This window comes from Pongo pygmaeus, chromosome 4, assembly GCF_028885625.2.
Source record: "Pongo pygmaeus isolate AG05252 chromosome 4, NHGRI_mPonPyg2-v2.0_pri, whole genome shotgun sequence".
Lineage (NCBI taxonomy): Eukaryota > Metazoa > Chordata > Mammalia > Primates > Hominidae > Pongo > Pongo pygmaeus.
In genome coordinates this window covers 96758468-96771697 of record NC_072377.2, presented here as the reverse complement: position 1 = coordinate 96771697, position 13230 = coordinate 96758468, and the positions used below count along the sequence as shown (strand labels likewise).

Genomic DNA, 13230 nt, shown 5'->3' with positions numbered 1-13230 from the left:
GCCCTGCCCCCAGAGGTGGAGCCTACAGAGGCAGGCAGGCCTCCTTGAGCTGTGGTGGGCTCCACCCAGTTCAAGCTTCCAGGCTGCTTTGTTTACCTAAGCGAGCCTGGGCAATGGCGGGCGCCCCTCCCCCAGCCTCGCTGCCGACTTGCTGTTTGATCTCAGACTGCTGTGCTAGCAATCAGCAAGACTCTGTGGGCGTAGGACCCTCTGAGCCAGGTGCGGGCTATACTCTCCTGGGGCACCGTTTCCTAAGCCCGTCGGAAAAGCACAGTATTCGGGTGGGAGTGGCCCGATTTTCCAGGTGCCGTCTGTCACCCCTGGAAGGGGAACTCCCTGACCCCTTGCGCTTCCCGAGTGAGGCAATGCCTCGCCCCTGCTTCGGCTGGTGCACGGTGCACTCACCCACTGACCTGCGCCCACTGTCTGGCACTCCCTAGTGAGATGAACACGGTACCTCAGATGGAAATGCAGAAATCACCCATCTTCTGCGTCGCTCGCGCTGGGAGCTGTAGACCGGAGCTGTTCCTATTCCGCCATCTTGGCTCCTCTCCCCGCTGTCATTTTTTTGAGACAGAGTTTTGCTCTTGTTGCCCAGTCTGGAGTGCAATGGCACCACCTTGGCTCACTGCAACCTCTGCCTCCTGGGTTCAAATGATACTCTTGCCTCAGCCTCCCGAGTAGCTGGGATTACAGGCATGCACCACTACGTCCGGCTAATTTTGTAGAGCCGGGGTTTTATTGTGTTGGTCATGCTGGTCTTGAACTCCTGACCTCAGGTGATCCACCCACCTCGGCCTCCCAAAGTGCTGGGATTACAGACATGAGCCACTGAGCCCAGCCATTCAGAAATCTTGATCTGGATAATTAAACAATAATGATCATATATATATGTTTTTATATACATATGCAGGAACGCTGACAGTTAAACATTTAGCATCACACTGCTTGTAATATGACCTTAGTAGTAGAAATGGGGGGGAAAAGGATACTTTTAAAAATACTTGAAGGTGTAAAAACTGATTAAATGTGATTCAGAGGTAAATATGGTTTTGAGGCCTATTGACATATGTAGTTTGGAGAAATATAAAGAACAAGAAGAAAAGACTTATGAGAAATAATGTTCAATTATTGATTATTGATTGTTGCAGCTTCCATTGGAATGTGCTCAGTAGATCAGGGTGAAATATTCATATTGAGGGATGTACAGATTTGGGAGTTACCTATGTGCCCTCAAAGTCATTGCAGAAATGATAAAAGAAAGAAATTGGCCTAGAAAAATATTTGAGAGAAAATCCAGTACTAGGGGAAATAAGAAAAAGGAGATGCAGAGAAGGAATCAGGAGTAGCCAGAGAAATAGGACGAGAATTGGAAAACCGGAGAAGCCTGGTGAAGAAAGAATCTCAAAAAGGACCTTATTGATAGAGATAATGACATGAAGAATTCATCATCAGGCCCTTGTTAGTGTTTTGTTTGAAAATAGCAACCTAGAGGGGAAAAAAAAAAGGATTTAGATTGGAACAGGTCAGCACAGTGGACACTAAAAGAGCATATGATGTAAATATTCTCTTAAAAGAATCAAGAGCACCCAGGTAATTTCTCTTTCAGAATATCTGTAGATTTGTCCTTGGGAGCTATCGGTCCACTCTTTAAACATTAGAACTACTAATCCCCAATAAAACTCTAGAGGGTTACATTTAGATTATCTTGGCAGAATCATGAAGGTAGGCTGTAGATTCGGAGACCGGAAGAGTCCTTGAGAGAATTTGCATGCCAAATACCTCAAAATTGAGTCATAGCAGTTGGCAACTTCTGGTATAATCTCAAATATTCACATGATAGCAAAATCCAGTAGTTAATCCAATTGCTTATAAGATAAAAGCCATGTGGACTGCACCTAACACAGACACATACTCAAAACTGCAGTGAAAACTTTAATTTGATAAGCGCTGTAACAAAAAGTGCATGTGGGTGCAGGGCACTGTGGATTGCTGGGTAGCCAGGACACAGAGAAGAGAGGACGAGCAGCTGGCCACTAAATAAGCTTCTTAAATGATGCCCACACCAGTTATACTGTTGGAAGGGGGGACTGATAGCCCCCAAAGCATCCCCCAGCTTGTGAGTAACATCAGTGCCTGACAGGTGATTGCTGAGGGTAGAAGAACCACCCTGGGTTCTCATGGCACAGACAAGCTTATTACGGATGGCAGAGGCAAGCAACAATCTTCTTGAAGCTTCTTGAAGTTGTCCATCCTGCAGCAAAGACTTCGATGGACATTGCCAAATATCAAGATGCCGAGGTGGGTGATGGCACCACCTCAGTGACCTTGCTAGCTGCAGAGTTTCTGAAGCAGGTGAAACCTTATGTGGAGGAAGGTTTGCACCCAAAGATCATCATTCAAGCTTTATGCACAGCCATCCAATTGGCAGTTAATGATAACAAAGAGATCACTGTGACCATGAAGAAGACAGAAAAAGTGGAGCAGAAGAAGCTGCTTGGAGAAGTGTGCCATCCTGCTCTGAACTCCAAGCTCATCTCCCAGCAGAAAGCCTTCTTTGCAAAGATGGTGGTTGATGCAGTGATGATGCTTGATGGTTTGCTGCAGCTTAAAATGATTGGAATTAAGAAGATACAGGGTGGAGCCCTAGAGGATTCCCATCTGTTAGCTGGTGTTGCACTCAAGAATTTCTTTTATGCTGGGTTGGAAATGCAACCCCTAAAGTGCCATGATCCCAAGATTGAACTTTTAAATTTTGAGCTTGATTTGAAAGTTAAGAAAGATAATGCTGAGATCAGAGTCCTCACAATGGGGAATTACCAGGCAATTGTTGATGCTGAGTGGAACATTCTCTATGACAAGTTAGCAAGGATCCATCATTCTGGAGCCAAAGTTGTTTTGTCCAAACTCTCCAATGGGGATGTGGTCACTCAGTACTTTGCTGACAGGGGCAGGTTTGGTGCTGGCCGATTACCTGAAAAGGATCTGAATAGGACAATGATGGCCTACAGAGGGTCGATCCAGACCATTGTGAATGCTCTGTCAGCAGACATGCTGGGCAGCTGCCAGGTGTTTGAGGAGACCCTGACTGGAAGTGAGAGGCACAATTTCTTTACTGGCCTCCCAAGGCCAAGACATGCACCTTTATCCTCCACAGTGATGCCACAACTTTGGAGGAGACAGAACAGTTCATGCCTAATGCCATCATGATTTTCAGGAGGGCCATTGAAAATGATTTGGTGGTGGCTGGTGGTGGGGCCATTCAGATAAAGCTCTCCAAGTACCTATAAGATTAGCAAGGACTATTCCAGGAACACAGCAGCTAGATTGGGGGGTATGCTGAGGCTTTGGAGATTATCCCATGGCAGCTAAGTGACAATACTGGCTTTGATACCACAAACATTCTCAACAAGCTGTGGGCATAGCATGCCCAGAGAGGCACATGGTATGGCATGGACCTCAATGACGAGGATATTGCTGACAACTCTGAGGCCTTTGTGTGGGAGCCAGCTATGTGCCAGGAAGAACACCGTCATCAGAGAAATGAATTGTCTTGCACCTTGATTTTGGACTTCCCAGCCTCCAGAACTGTGAGAGAAAATTTCCCCTTGTTTAAGCCATCCAGTCTATAGTATTTTGTTATGACAGTTCAAGCTGACTAATACAATATAATTTTGTTAATTGAGGTAACTCTGATAGTTTTCAGGGCACTCATAGGGCTGCCACAAAAAATATGACAAACCGGGTGGGTTATAACAACAGACATTTATTCTCTCACAGCTTGGAAGGTTAGATGTTCAAAAATCAAGGTGTTGACAGAGCCATGCTCCATCTAAATGCTCTAGAGAAGAATTCTTTCTTGCCACTCCCTGAGTTTCTGATGTTCCTTGGGTTGTAGCTTCATTGCTGTGTTCTCTGCCTCCATCTTCAGATGGCTTTCTTTTCTGTGCATGTCTCTGTGTGTCTGTCTTATAAGGATACTAGTCATTGGACTTAGGTTCACCGTAATCCAGTATGTCCTCATTTTAAGTTAATTATATCTATAAAACCCTATTTCCAAATAAGGTCACACTCAGAGGTTCTGGGTGGATATAAATTTTTGGAGGATATTATTCAATCCCCTACAGCTGATAGTGAAGTAGAAATTTTCAGTAAATATTAAAATACTTCTAAAAATTACAGATCTGAATTTTCTAAGTAATAAAAATTATATTCTGATTTATTTTGTGTCACATTCTAACTCATTTTTTCCATTTCATTTAATTTCTCTTTCCTTCATTGCCCCTGTCTCAGAAGGCTATGGCTTACCCATGAGAAACGATAAACTCTCTCTTGTGGTTGATATTTATGGGAATGCAAGCTGACAGGTAAGCTGATGCACTCTTTCTTAAATATTTGACCCACAAATGTAGCCAGACACTTGAAAAAAAATCTGTGTTTCCTAGCTGGTGTGGTTATATTAATATCAGACAAAGTAGACCTCCAGACAAGGAAAATTGCCAGAAATAAAGAGGACACTTCATAATGATAAAAGGGTCAATTCATCAGGAAGACATATCTTAAATGTGTATGTGCCTAATAAAAAAAGTTTCAAAATTCGTGAAGCAAAACAAGATATAATCAAATCAATAATCATAGTTGGGCATTTTTAACACTCCACTATTGGTAATTGATGGACTATCCAGACAAAGAATATTGATAAAGAGATAGAAAATTTGAACAGCATTGTCAACATATCTGGCCTAAATAACATTTACAGAACATTTCACTGAACACTGCAAAATACCCGTTCTTTTCAAGTTTACATGAGATATTCACCAATATAGGCAACAGGAAAGACCAAAAGAAGTCTCAACAAATTAAAAAAAAAAAGGAAAACTTATTGAGTATTCTCTAACTGCAATAGAATTACATTAGAAATCAATACAATATATAAAAATCTCCAAATAGTATAAAATGGAAAAAAATATGTTTTATCATCTCATATTTAAAAATGAATGTCAGTGAAAGCTCTTATTCAACTCTATGAATACCAAGTGGGTAACGAAAAATCTCCACTAAATTGTTCAAGAAAATTAACTCTCAAAACCAATTAATCTTTTTAAAATTTATTGTTTATAGAGCTCTTTACAGTTGTCTTATGTATTGCCATTGACCACTCGCTTGCTACATCAAGAAAAATGTATTCAGCAATATAAATAATGCTTTCATATAGCCCAAGATTATTTACATGAATATTCTATATTACTTTTCATGGTCTCATTTATTTAAAACCTCTAGGATCTCAAAGTCTTTCTGGAACCAGAGAGGGGATTGCTAATTGTTCTGGAAATGTGAAATAAACAATTTTTCTACATATGTTAGTGCCACTGTTTATTGACTATTTGCTCAGCTCTGATGTAATTGGGGTCACTAGGGAAGCAAAAACAGCTCCCATTCTGTCAGTACCTGACCTTTAAACTGGTCGTACATTCTGTGTTACTGGATGTTAAACAAGCTAGCCCTTTCATGGCATGGTAGCTGTTGTTGCAATGCAAGCAGGAGTAGAGAGGTGCCATTCCTTGTTGAAAACTTTTTTGGAAAAAAAAAGTCTTTTGCTGCAGACATGGTGTTCCAAAAATCAGACAAAATATATTTCATGGAAAATCTATTTTGAGTTCGACATTCATTTGAAAAGCTAAAACTAGCATCCGGATAAAAAAAGGAAGGGATGAAACATCAAACTGAAAATATCTTCCTATATTGTGACATTTTAGCAAATGTAAATGAAACCACCTTTAAGGCTGTCACAAGCAAAGAAATCCAACTGGGGTCTTGATGACTGAAGGAATGTTAAAGAATCTCTCATCAGCAGACCATAAAGAATAAAGCAAAAGCTATCAGTAATGTGCAGATGTTATCAGGATGTGACTACAGCACAACCCCGCATCCCGATGAAGAGACAAAACTGCAGATGTTTAACATATTACAGGAACTAACCGCAAATTCTGTTTTGCTTCTCCTACTTTATAGTGTTTAATTTTTTTTTTTTTAAAGACACATGAATTGCACTTTGGAAGAACTTCCTCCACCTCAATCACTTTGTAAGTCTAAATGCTTCCTACTAGAATGGAGGGAGTTCTGGGGAAAGTGGCATATAAATTACTACACGGGTGTGGGCAGTGGGAAATATGCAGGGAAGGGATGTGTTTAAGCATTTATATGGAGGTGGTGGGAAGAGAGTGCTCATCATTGTGTGATAATGGAAGCCTAGGTGTGAGATAGAGACCCATACACTGATTTGACAACAAACCTACTTTAAATCTGCTTCAATCCTGGCAAACCAAAAGAACTCATTGAAACTTCAATTTGTTAAACAAAGTAGAACACATTTGAAGATGTGAAGCCAATAATTCTGCCCAGATGACTTTTTTCTTTTAAAGTTATAGATAGAGTAACAGTTTGATAGATAATTTATTTAGCTTTCAAAGGAATTGTTTATCTTTCAGTAACTGCCCCTCCTTGGTGAGAATTATTTTAGTGGGACAGCTGGGTTTTCATTATGTTCTTGAAAACGGCCAATTATCAAATCATGAAAAGGTATACTAAGACATATATTTCTTCCATTCTGATTAGTTAGTTTAGACATACTCATGTTCCAGGAAAATTTTGTTTTCCAAAAAGAACCCAGCCTATCTCTTGTGCTCAGCTGCTGGTTTGATCCCAGGTCAAAGTGGGGGGTCAGCAGCTGGGGTGAGTAGGTCAGTTTGCTGGTGCCCTCTCCTGTCCGACACAGGTCTCTTCTGGCCTCTGTCCCCTCTGCTCTCCCTCTGCAGTTCTGTTCTCTCCCAAGGAGCCTGCATGACCTTGCCCTTCAGGGCCTTTATTCAGAACTGGTCAACATCAGCTGGGTCACATGGACTGAAGACTACAGAAGAAAAACAAAAAAAGAAGGGAGTACTTTTTTAAAAAGAACAAGATGACCTCTTTGAGATTAAAAACATAAAACACACTGAAACACACAAATCAGTTTTGGCGATGGGCTTTTACTTCAGTGAAAAACATGTAATTTACATTGGAAAAAATAAATATGTACCAAAGAATGACACTCTACTTTTGGTGAAAATGATTAAGTCTGTATGTTTATAAGGATGAAAACTCATAGATAGATATCACCTAGAACGAAGAGTGGCTTAATATGTATTCTCAAAATAATTTTCTTTGAGATTCAGGAAAGAATAAGGCCAGAAAATGGGAGTTAACATATTGTACTTTCCGAAGGAAAGAGACAGAAGAGATATACAATAAAAAAGATAGTCCTGTTTGATGTTACAAGGCTTGAGTAAGTAATTCCAAACCGATGATTTAAAAACAAACCAAATCAATGACAAAAACAATTTTCAGTTTTAAAGCACACTCATCTATTTATGTCCACATGGACTAAATACAGTAGAAAGTAAACACAGTTCATCTTAAAGGTTGTTTAATAATGGGCTCAATACATTCTGTTCATCTCTCTCCATTCCTAGTGCCTGGAACAGCATTTGGCACATTGAGAGTGTCCAATAATGTTGGTTAAACTGAATTATTGAACAAGAGTAAAGAACCCTGTTGTGAATACTGAACAAAGTAAAATATTCAAATATTTGAATATTCCAATGCTTTCTGTCTCAGGGACCATCTCAGCTTGTAAGAAGATTTCATGTATTTTTTATGCCAGGGTAGGCAACTACAGAGGGAATGAAAGAAATTCTTTAGCGTAAGGTTGTTCCACCTTTTGCCAAGTTGTGACCGGCTGAAAAACTCAAAACGTTTTGAGGAGATGCTATCTGCCATGGGGATTACCACAATACATGTAGGATCAAAGAAAATTCCACATTTTACCCTGGTGATTAGCTGTAATTAAATAAAGTAAGTCTTTTTAAACTTCATTAGCAGCAAGATGTTTGCTACAGCAGAGTGGGCACAAATCATCCATTCTTAATTAAAAGATAATCCACAGGATGGCCATAATCTTCTTCTAAAAATACACCATTTCCCCCTGAAAGATTTTCCCATCAAAAAGGATAAATAACAGTTTCTATGAGTTTCAGCCATGAAGGAAGGATGCTCCTCCCGTTTGCTTGAGTGAGTGCTGAATGTGGCTGATAACATCACTTTGGCATGCTATTATCTAAAATGGTAGAATACCTCACTTCAGCAAAGTCTGACATAAATCTTTGAAAACAAAGACATTGCATATGTATGAGCTGAAATAGATATGACAGTGTTGGAACATTAATATTCCTGTCACTAGGGGGTTTCAAACTTTTAAGGAGAGGATGGGAATGAATTCAGACTGTAGCTGGTAAAATAGGGCAACATACAGTAGGACAATTAGGCATGAGGAACCATCATAAAATACGCACAGAGAAGGATTCCCATGCTCCCTGCCTGTGGTTAAAAAAATGACTGTAGGATCATTTCTTGGGAATGCCAAGAATAATTAATTTGGCTTAGAGATCTGCATGGTTGTTCTAAGCATACTAATAGGAATATTCCACAAAGACCAGTCCCAATCAATAGAAGAGAGAACTGTTTTTTCATGTGTAGCCACTCTGGTGGTTCGTGGTAACAGATGTTTCCACTTATTCCACAACAACTGTCATTAAAAGTAACTGCGGGTCCTAATTGAACAGTTCTCCACATAGTTGGATCTGTGCAGAAATTAGTTCTGTTATTGTATGTCCTACAATTACTTTCTTTTCCTGCTTTTGATTGCTGATATGATAAGCTTTACCATGATCTTTATACTGAATTTCTCTGGAAGAAGTAAATGAATGAAAAATAAATTTGTTTTTAACTCCATCTTATCCTATAGAGTATTACTGTGTGTTGGAAAACCATCTACTTAGAGATGCCAACCATTTTTAGAATAGCCTTGTAAATCATCAAATTCTAGAAAATCACCACTTAACAAGGAAGATGACATAACTGTTGTATTAGATTACATTCTGCATGGGTAATTCTGTATGCTAAGAGTTATTCAACACTAGGTCTTAATGAAAAATAGTCACTAAGTTACAGTTCTGGTGTTTGAAACTTATGTTGAAATGTTAGAATTTTTCTTTTGATAAAACATATGTGTTGATCTGGTGAGTGGAAATGAGGGGCTGGACTGCTTAAAGGCTTTTTACCAAAAGCTTTTTGGACACAGTGCTCTAGCCCTGGGAGATTTGGTCTGAGCCCTGACAGCAGTCACCCAGATGGAGAAAAAACGCTTCAAAACCTCCCGTTTTGACAAAGAGACATGAAATAATATCTGACAAAGGCATCTCAAGCAAATATGGTGGCAAGCCAGCAATTATGTAGGCTACAAAGGAGAGTACATCTCACTTCCAAGTGTCTTTTTTTTCCTTCAAATTTTACTTATAACAACTCATAGAGGCTCTTAGGTCAGTATTTTTAGAAACAATTTAATATGTGACTGTGCTTTAGGTTTGGTTTATCTCCTTTATTACACTAATGCTATTTGTCATTTCATGCATATGTCAGCATTGTTTTTGAATGGCAAAATGGTTGGGAAGAAACCAAGCACAAAGAAAGGCTCTTGCAGCTCACTATATACAACTTTGTTTTAGAAAGAAAGAAATATTCCAAGGAGATATGTTATATGACACTTGCAAAATGTTGGGATCTCTTAAATGGAGTTATATGTTGAAAGAAATAAATTAAATAATATTGGCCAAAAAAATGACAGCAAAATTGACCAGGTCAAGCTGCATAGCTTCCCTCTTTAATCTCAGACTGTCTGCAAATGTATTATTCTTGATCTTGGAAAAGCTTTTCCAAAGATCTGAAAATACTTTGTTGTGTTAGTACAGTACTAAACTGTGAAGAATTTACATGTACAAAATGAATTTTGATTCAATCTTATACATAAATCATCATTAAAAGCATATATACCCCATGAATTGAAGCCCAAGTTTCAACTAGGATGAATAGTAATAATAATAATAATGATAAATGAGATGAAACACATACTTCACAAATAACTGCAACATATGCTTCCTCAAAATGTTTGCTTTTTTGTTTCGTAATAATCAAGCTGTTCCTGATGGAAGATACATCTCAAACAGGCAAAGTGCTCATGGTATAAAATTATTGATATGAACTGTAAATGAAAACAAAGCTACTTGGTCCTTTAAAATGTTCTCTTTCATGTTGATTTATTGCAGAAAAATAATAAATTGCAGCTTCTTCTTCTTCCTCTGACATATTTGGGATACTTTACATGACTTTGAAATGGCTTAATTATTTTACCACCCACTGTAGAATATTCTGAAGAGGGGAAGAAAAACATGTATTTACTTTCCTGTGGCCATTTCTTACTGTCTGATCCAGTACTTGGGAATACCAAAGAAGTACTGTTTAATGGGAAAGAAAAAAATAAATCAAAGGTATAAAAAATTATACTAGAAGTTACTTGATAAGAGGTAATCAATCCATTCACCACGTGGTCTGTAGTATAAAGACACTGCAAGTTCTCTGATACCCACATCTGCTAATCAAGTTACCACTAAAGGGGCTGTAGATAAGGATGCTCCTGAAATTGACTATAAATACTAGTTACCATTTAAAAAGCACTAGAAAGATGTAGTCTTTTCTACCACATTCACACAAAGAAGTTTCTTTATACCCTCACTATTTCTTTCTTGGGATAACCTCTTTTATTCTATCAGATTGTGCAGATTGAATTTGCTGTGAAATTATGTTTTCTGCTAGCTATGAAAGAACAAGAATTTCAGTATACCACTGATAAAGCCATCATATTCTTTTATTTATTATGTACAAAGCATCTATTATGGTTTAGACCCTTACAAAAGCTAGCATTTATTAAAACATTTCATATATTTACATATGTTTGGTTTCAAAGATAAAATATATTATATCTTGTTTGTTTGAATAAAATGTTTGTCTCACTTTTTAGCACAGCAGATGCATTTCCTTGTTTGACTTAAACAAAAACGGTCATGGGTTTGATTTTATATGGAGTTAAACATTTAGTAAAAGAGCTGTTTTATATGAAATGCAGAACACAAATATCTGCAAACAAATGTGAATTTGGTATTACCAATGAAGAATATACCCTAAGTCACTGGTACCATTTAATCTTATGTGCGATAGCATTTTCTTATCTAGCAAAACAAGTCCTCCATCATCTGTTACCATTTTATATAAAATAAATAAAAGACCAACTTCTTTTCTTATCCATGCATTGCTTATGCCTTGAAAAAACAGATACGTTTTATAAAAGAAGTTGTTATATTAAGATGTATGTCTGCTTTTCTTCAGAAGACAGATTAGAGTGCTTCAGCTGCCACTAAAGTTGTCGCTCTTTGTAACAAAATGTAATGCTGCATATATAAAAATGCAAAGTGTAATGTAGAGTCAAATGTCTCTCAGCACAAGAGTTGTTCGTTTTAGCACCCATTTTGTTGGTATTTATCAACTTACTAATTATAGGCAAATTGCTTCCAACACGAAAACTGTGATGATTAGCAGTTTTTTCTGCTAACTCTAGTCTACTGTAGTTCCGGTAAAGAATGTCAATAATCCAGATTCCTTTCTTTTTCCTGGCTTAGAATGTGTAAAAATAAATTCATCAGGCTAGCATTTCTCAACTTTTGGGAAACGTGGTTTTGAAGGACGGGGGTGGGAAGAGGAAAAGGAATGGATATCTAATCAAGAAGGTCTACATGCCTCTTCCCATCAATTGGGCAATCTTGAAGACATACTTGAGACTAATCTATCTATTACATAATGGAATTAGGTAATCCCAGTTTTACTAACAGAGTAATGCATTTGTGTATTGCAAGGGAAGTGCATCAATCACTAGAACCCAGCATAGAATACCTATATTAAAGAAGGGAGTAAGAAGAGTTTTAAGAACTAGCTCACATACTATCACTGATAACCAGAAAATGGCTGGCATATATTGTTTTAAACCTTTCATAGAACTATGCAGCAGAGCTACATGATATTGCTTGGTCAGACATAAAACAGTTTGTAACCTTCAGCCTTCCATTACAATCCTTTAAAGTGAGCTCAAGTGAAAATGGGAGTAACATGCCAATCTAGAAAATGTTTTCATAACATGCAACACAATAAAAGGTTGAATTTTCTATCACCATTGCTAATTTCACCCATTTGTTTCTCATTATAATAAGGAAACAGGATTCAATGGAAAATTTTACAGTTCACAGAATACATTACACTGCAGAAATGACTGTAGCAAATACTGACTTAGTGTCTTAACCAACTTACATGCCTCTAAGTGACTATTTCTCCCTGCTATGAAGTTTTTATAATTTTAAAGTTATATTGGCAGGTTCCAGTCAACAATGATATCTACAATGTCCTTCTTTCTCCAATACATTGCTTTTAGTCTAATTGCTTATTTGCAGTCTCAGCAAGCAGAGAGAAGAATTTTATCCTCTTTGCCTTGTCTCTGAATACTAACTAGCTGGCCAAGCCAAGGCTCTCTAAAGAGAGAAACTGCATGGGAGACACACTGCATTTGACACAGTCAAGAGGTAAAAGAAAGAGCAAAACAAAAGTCTATTCAGAACTGAATCCTGTGATATTCTCCCCCAACCCCCAACCCCTTTAAAAATAAAGAGAAAGGGGCGAAATACCCATAAATCCATGCCTGAATGCCTGAGGTTGTCAGAATAAAGGACAATGAATGACAGGTGACTGTCAGTCTAATTCTCAGTCTCCAAGTTATCACTTTTTGGCATTGTTGAACAAAAAAAGTGTATACATAACAAGGAAATATGTCATAAAAAAAGTTCTCTATGAATGCGCAGACAGGTTCAATATGGGAGAAGAACTTAAGTATTTCCACATGGGCACATGCATTTCCTTGCAGTTCTGTGTATTTTTCCTGGAAAATGTTCTGAAATTATTGTTTTTCTAATGACAAGAATGCTAAATAACTTTGGGGAAAATGCTGAAGGGTTATTAAACTGCTTGCCTTTTAATTCTTTTTTTAAGAATGGGAGATATAACTTGATATATAAAACTCCTTGCACATGTTGCTACATTTTTAAAAAAGAAATAAGAACCAACTGATGAGAGTTTTTCTGTTTGATTTTTAAAAGGCTCTTCTCAAGCTATTTTCCCTCAAGATCTCTTTATACTTTCATCCTTGCAGACTGCCTTAATCCTCCTGTCTTTGTTGTTCCAATGTCTGATCAGCTTGTTCTA

At 37.9% G+C, this 13230-nt stretch overlaps 1 pseudogene; it reads left to right on the top strand.

Annotated features, from left to right (window-relative positions):
• Window positions 1–2053: 2053 nt before the first annotated feature.
• The window catches only part of LOC129036212 (T-complex protein 1 subunit eta-like), a 123682-nt pseudogene continuing 112505 nt past the window's right edge, over window positions 2054–13230 (top strand).